The sequence below is a fragment of the Hydra vulgaris genome, chromosome 11, assembly GCF_038396675.1.
Source record: "Hydra vulgaris chromosome 11, alternate assembly HydraT2T_AEP".
Taxonomy (NCBI): domain Eukaryota; kingdom Metazoa; phylum Cnidaria; class Hydrozoa; order Anthoathecata; family Hydridae; genus Hydra; species Hydra vulgaris.
This window is the reverse complement of record NC_088930.1, coordinates 17,840,001-17,847,752: the sequence shown is the minus strand read 5'-3', so window position 1 is coordinate 17,847,752 and position 7,752 is coordinate 17,840,001. Positions and strand designations below refer to the sequence as shown.

General features: G+C 25.3%; 1 protein-coding gene across 2 annotated transcripts in view; it reads left to right on the top strand.

Annotated features, from left to right (window-relative positions):
• The first annotated feature begins 2,272 nt into the window (after positions 1-2,272).
• LOC100201341 (actin nucleation-promoting factor WASL) overlaps positions 2,273-7,752 on the top strand; it is a 36,805-nt gene continuing 31,325 nt past the window's right edge. For both annotated transcript variants that reach the window (XM_065810323.1, XM_065810322.1), the window contains exon 1: positions 2,273-2,400. The gene's annotated coding sequence lies outside the window, so the exon portion shown is untranslated. The remainder of the gene's footprint in view (positions 2,401-7,752) is intronic.

Genomic DNA, 7,752 nt, shown 5'->3' with positions numbered 1-7,752 from the left:
ATATATATATATATATATACATACATATATATATATATATATATATATATATATATATATATATATATATATATATTTATTTTATTATTATTTTTTTTTTCTTTTTTACATTTCTTCAATATTTATAAAATTACAAGTTAAGATATAATAATATAAACAATTACAAGTAAGGATTTTTACTATAAATAATAAAAAAAAAAGAATGCGGAGACTCGTAGAAGACCTTAAGGTCTTGTCGTCGAGAACCGCTGCAAATTCGTTACAAATTTACGTGTTACATATTTTAAAATAAATAAAAAAAAAAACTGTGTTTAACAATATTAGAAGAAAAACATAGTTTAAATAAAAAATAGAAATTTTCAAATAAATTTCCTATTAAAAGTATAAAAGTATATTATCAATAGACAAAATGATTTTCTTAAGTTTCCTTTTATAAGAGGTATAAGTCCATTCATGAGAAAAGTCAAAATGTTTCAAAACTATTTTATTCCAAAGAAAGGCTCCTCGGAAAGAAACACAAGATTTACCAAAATTTGTATGCGAAAATTGTAGTCGAATAGAATTATCATTTCGTAGATTGTACTTGTTTTTTTCTTTTATTGAGTATAGGTTATGAAAGGAAGAAGGGGAATCGTTGGTTTAACATTTATACATAAAACATAAAATATTATAAACGTTTAACTGATATATATTTAAAATATTCATTTCAAGTAAGAGAGGCCTGGCATGAGTAAAACGGTCTTTAAAGTTTATAAGACGTGCAATGTGTTTCTGTTGACGATAAAGAGGTTCTAGTATACTTTTGTTCACACTACCCCAAGCAATGTTAGCGTAGTTAATATGGCAGTGAATAAAGGAATAATATAATTGAGTTAAAGTATGTTTATTTAAGAAACTTCTTGATTTATATAATATTCTTATAGTTCTAACAATTTTGTTATTTAGGTTGTTAACGTGGTGTTTCCATTTAAGATTTTCATCAATATAAATGCCTAAAAATTTTGTAATTTTTGTTCGCTTTATTTCAATATTGTCAACAAAAATAAGTGGCGTATTACTTGGAGTTAATTTTTTTTTTGAATTTGGGTAAAAAAGCATCCATTTAGTTTTTTCTATATTAATTGATAATTTGTTTGATTTGAACCAGTCAGAGATTTTAATAAGCTCAGTGTTCATATTTCTAAATAATGTTGTTAGATCATTGCTGGTTAAAAAAAGATTAGTGTCATCCGCAAACATAATTGTCATTAAGTTTGAGGCTTTGTAGAGATCATTAATGTATATCACTTTGTAGAGATCATTGATGTATATATATATATATATATATATATATATATATATATATATATATATATATATATATATATATATATATATATATATATATATATATATATATATATATATATATATATATATATATATATATATATATATATATATATATATATATATATATATATATATACATATAAATTAGTAGAAAATCACTTAATAAAAAGTTTTTTCATTTAACACTGTGTTTCGTCTATAAAGACAATAATCTATAAAGACAATATCTATAAAGAAATATATAATCTATAAAGACAATATCTATAAGGACAATATCTATAAAGACAATATCTATAAAGAAACGCTCTATGAGCACTTTATTTTGTAGAATACATTGTTTTAATATGCGACTTTATATTGGTACTCATGCCAAATTTAGTGAATATAGCACTTTTAAAAAATCGGCAATTATCAAAATAGGTTGTTGCTATGCAAAATAAGGTAGCCATAAAAATAGATACCAATAGCAACCAAATCAAAAAGAATTCCCTTCTTAAAAAGTACAAATCTTATATTAATGCACAAACTAAATTTAATGAATATAGCACACATAAAAAACCGCCAGCTACTAAAATAAGTTGTTGCTATGCAAAATTAGGTATCCATAGCAACCAAATATAAAAATATTATTTTCATAATAAACGCAGACCTCATATTTAGTAAACAAAAATCCCAAATTTAGTAAACAAAGCATTTATGTTTAATTAGTTATTTTTCGTGTCTCAAAATCGGCTATTTTGCCCCACTATGCACTGCCCAATAACACAGTTCTGAAAACAATCTGTTCAACGATATATCGTTACATAGTTGATATTTATCGCTATATAGTTGATATATAGTCGTGTTTACTTTTTTTATTTACTTATTATTAATATTATTAGTTTTTTATTTCAATATTGCGTCACCAGCATTTTATATTATAGCACTAATATTCTTTCATTGAAAAACATATTTTTTTGACCTGGGTACACGTGAATACGTCATATTTCCGGTAAATGTCGGCAAAATAATCCCGAACTAATATATAAACACAGTCTTCCGGTGGGAATTGATACTAAACAACAAAAAGTAATGCTTTTATAGGTTTTGTATTTATTTTATACGTTATTGATGTTATAATTTATTGTTATAATTTATACGTTATTAATGATGGTATACGATATAAATTAATTTTTTTAATTTGTAATTATCTATTTACAATTACTAAAACAAACAGCATTCAGTTATCTTCCTTTTATTGTTTATATATGAGTTATGATATTACCAAAGAAAATTTAGTTAAAGATAAAGAGTTGTTATGTTTCTTGTCTTTTACATGGATTGATATGAAGTTTAACTGGGATTTTTTTGTTAAAAACATTACGATATAACTTAATAAAGCATATATGTTTTGAAATAAACATTTTAAAAATATGTTGTAGTTTATGCTGAATATAATATCACTCATTTTTTTGATATATATATATATATATATATATATATATATATATATATATATATATATATATATATATATATATATATATATTTATATATACATATATATGTATATATAAATATATATACATATATATATATATATATATATATATATATATATATATATATATATATATGTATATATATTTATATATACATATATATATATATATATATATATATATATATATATACATATATATATATATATATATATATATATATATACATATATATATATATATATATATATATATATATATATATATATATGTATATATATATATATATATATATATATATATATATATATATATATATATATATATATATATATATATATGTATATATAAATATATATACATATATATATATATATATATATATATATATATATATATGTATATATAAATATATATACATATATATATATATATATATATATATATATATATATATATATATATATAAATATATATATATATATATATATATATATATATATATATATATATAGTTCTTTACATAGTAAACTAAAGAGAATTTAAAGGTAGAAAATGTCTCTTTTAATACCTATTTTCAGCATTGAAGCAACCATTTAGACTTTTCTTTAGTCAATATATGAGCGTTTCTTGCATGTTTTACTTTTTTAGGTCAGTCAATATTTAAAAAATTTCCTGCATATTCTACCTATTTAGGACAATTAATGTATGAACACTCCAAGCATGCTCTACCTATTTAAATCAGTTGATATATGTGCACTACTTGTATGTTCTACCTATTTAAGTCAGTTGATATATGTACACTCCTGTCAATAAAACAAAAATAAAAAAGTGCAAAACAAAAAAGAGAACATCATTTTAAATGATGTTTTTTTTTCTTTTCATAAATGATTCATTTATGAAAAAAAAACTTTTATTATTGTGGTTTTTTAAAAAGCAAATAAATTTAATGTACTGCTTCAACTATTTATATATCTATACACACGCGCGCACACGCACATTCATATATATTTATATTTATAAATATATATACACATTTTTTTTTAAACATCTTGACATCCAACAAGGCTGCAAGCAACCTTTATTAGAGGTGGAAGTATTTGGAAAAGAAAAGAAAAAGTTTAGATAAAGCAAGATAACAATTAACAGCCAACTTGAAAAATTGCATATTATATGAATTAGGAAAACAAGATAAAGGGAGCGAATTCCAAAGAACTGATGTTCGAGCAAAAAAACTAGACGAAAAAGAATTTTTGGAGCACTTAGGAACAGTCTTAGTAAAAAGATGAGAATAAATTGAATGATGTGTAATACAAGAATGAGTTTTAGTAGATGGCACAACAGACTCTAGCTCTTTATAGCAGCGCTGATTATATTATTTATAGAAAAGAGAAAGAGAAGCAACATTACAATGACCTGACAATGATGAAAGAGCAGGTCCAACTATATTTACAATATGTTTCTTCACCTTGCTTAAAAGATATGCCAACAGTAATCCATGCAAGGGTGGATTTGAGATTTTTAGAGATAAAGAATAGAATCAGGAGTAAGAAAGTGGCAAGCATGATAAAAAGATGCAACCTTAGCAGATGCTAATTTTGCAATGGATTTGATATATGGTTTCCAAGAAAGATCATAAGTAAGAGTTAATCCTAGAAAACGAAGGGCAGATGACTTATCTAGTACATTACGAGTAGTTCCGAGTAGTCGACTACTCGTAATATTTTTTTCGAGTATCGAGTATAATATTTAAACAAAAAAATGTAAATATTGCACATTCATTTAACTATTAATCAATCGAGTATCGGTATTCTACTGTTTTTTCTTCTTTTACTTCTATAATAAAGTTGCTTAGCAACCGTTGATTTTTAACTAAGTTTCAAAAGTTTTTTTTTAACTAAGTTACATAAAATAAATAACATTTGTAATTTGAAGTTGTACGACGTAAAATTTGCAAGAAAGTGAAATATTAAAAAAAAATTTGTGAAATAAGTAAAATGAATACTTAATTTTCTAATATATATAGCTGCCTTTGGTAAGTGAAGTGTTTTGAGTAAAATGTACTAAATTTCAAGTAATAAATGCATATTTAAATACGTATAAATTTCAATTTTCAATTTTTATGTTGTGATTTTTTATTTTAGTGATTTATTTACATATACCCAGAAATGTCTTCGAAAAAATCAGAGGTATGGAAATATTTTACAAAAAAAGAGAAATCGGAGTCAGTTTGTAACATATGCAAATCTATAATTCAATGTCCGGGATCTAATACTACTGGAATGATTAATCATTTAAAATTACATAGCATATCTTTACAAAAAAGAAATTTGGGCGACACAAATGAAACTGATGCGTCTTCTTCGAAAAACACAAAATCAGTTGGAAATGGAATAATAAATTTCATATATCGAGAATCATTGAATGAAATATTGGCGAAATGTGCGACAAAAGATGGATTTAGCATCAAAGGAATTATTTCATCTGAAGCCATTAGGGGTTTTGTAGCAAGTTGTAATTATAAAATGCCAAAAAGTGAAACAACAGTAATAAAATATATAATGGATTTTTATAAAGAAAAAAAAGAAGAATTAATCGCGTCGTTATTAGAGCAAAAAAAATCTGGAGAGAGATTCAGTATTACTGTCGATAAATGGAGTGATATAAACGTTAGAAGGTTCATGAATATCACTCTTCATTCAGCAACAAAGCCACCTGTAGCAACAAAGCCACTTAAAGTAGCAGCAAAACTTAAAGATTATGGAATTGAAATGGATAATGATATCGTCGGATCCACACATGATGGAGCATCAGTCATGGGAAAATATGGGAAAAATATTTTACCATTTTCTCAGTTATGCTACAACCGTGCTATACATCTTGCTGTACGTGATGTATTTCATAAAAAAAGTGGGAGTTTAATTATGAATGATGATGCGGTAATTGATACAAATTTTCAAGATGATGAGAATTTAGAATATGATGAAAATTTAGCAGATGATGATTGTGTTGAAACTACCGAACAAAATGATGAGGTAGCTGATGCATTTGCTTTTGATGGTAACTTAAATTTCCAAAATGATTTAGTTAGACAATTACCAATCTTTCGTGAAGACATTGGCAAAATTCTTGATGAAACACGAAAAATTATTAAATTTTTCAAATATTCTTCAGTTCGAAGCAGTGTTCTTGAAAAGCATATAATAGATCAAGAAGGCAAAAAGTTACGATTGCTACTCGATTGCAAAACAAGGTGGAACTCAATAATACCAATGGTAAATTGTTTCATAAAAATATACGATTGTATACAAAAGGCTCTAATGGAATTAGGTCAGCAAAAATGTTCACAAAAAAATATCAAAGTTTTAGAAGAAATATCACATGTTTTACAACTGGTTGAGCTTGCTGTTAAAGAGCTCAGTAAAGATAATAATAATCTTTTAAAAGCTGAAGGAGTATGCATTTTTTTGCTAAACAAACTAAAAGAAACAAATACGCAGTTAGCCATGGAAATGTTCACTGCTTTGAAGAAAAGAATTGAAGAAAGACGAAATGAGGATGTTGTATCACTCTTGCGTTTTTTACAATCTGGAAATTATCCTAAACCAGAGATTACCTGCCATTTTTACTTATTTAAAAAAAAGTTCTATTCATTTATTGGCTAAAGAAACCTTCAAAAGGCTGTTCAATAAAGATCCTGCAAACACACAGATGGATACAGAGTTAACAATTGAAAATGAAGAAATAATTTTAAATAATGGTTTGGTTTCAAATTATGATGAACTCCAAAAAACAATTGAATTAATTATGACTGTTCCGAAAGAAAATAATGAGAGAAAATCCACATTGGAAAAAAAAATGAAGTTGTGGGAGAAAGATTGTTCAAAACGAGGTGACTCTATTTAAAAACTTTTTACAGCATTATTGACAATACAACCAACATCAACAGTAAGTGAAAGAGTGTTTTCGGTAGCTTCAGCTTTTGTCACAAAAACCCGAAATCAGTTGAAAATGGAAACGGTTGACAAACTTGTATTTTTAAAGTATTATTTTTTAAATAAAAAATAGATTTAAAACTAAAATTGTTGCATTTTATTTTAAATTTAATTAACACAACATGGTGTGGGTAAATTTTTTTTCCTTTACACGAATACCCAGGTACCCGGGTAATTAAAAAAATAAATACTCGATTACCTGGATAACGTGAAAATACGATTATTTGGACTCACTACCCGTGCTGTAGCAGAAGTGAGATTCTTTTCAAGCTCAAATGTCCCTTTCAAGCAGTCAGAGAGTGTTGGCTTCTTATCAAGACAACAATAAATGGTAGTATCATCAGCGAACAAAGCCACCTTAGATGTGAAATTTTCTGATGTAAATTAGAAAAAGTATAGAGCCAGGGATAAAACCTTGATGAACTTCTGAAGTTACAGGAAATGAAGAAGAGTACTGTCCATTGAGGCCAACTTTTATACTGCAATTGATAAGGATTGAAAGGATTCAATAATCTTAAAGATATTAGCTGATGTACTGTAAGAAGAGAGCTTATGGAAAAGACCAAACTTTATCAAAAAGATTTCAAAGTGTTGATAGTAATAGCCTTTATTTCTCCACATCCATCTAATGCACACTAAAGCTTATAGGTTATTACAGTTAATAAATCAGTTGTAGGACAAAAAAACCGAAATCCATATTGATGATTAGAAGGTAAGTTATTAGATTCAAGACAAGAGATTAATTATTTGTTAATTAAATTAAATCTTGCTTATGATAGAAATAAGACTAATGAGATGATAGTTAGATGAGTCAGGTTTCTCCGAAATTTCTGAAAATAAGGATAACAGAAGTTGTAGAAGAGTCTAAGCAGGAAATCACTTTAAATACAACTGGAAATCACTTTAAATAAAACTGGAAATCACTTTAAATACAGATACGAATG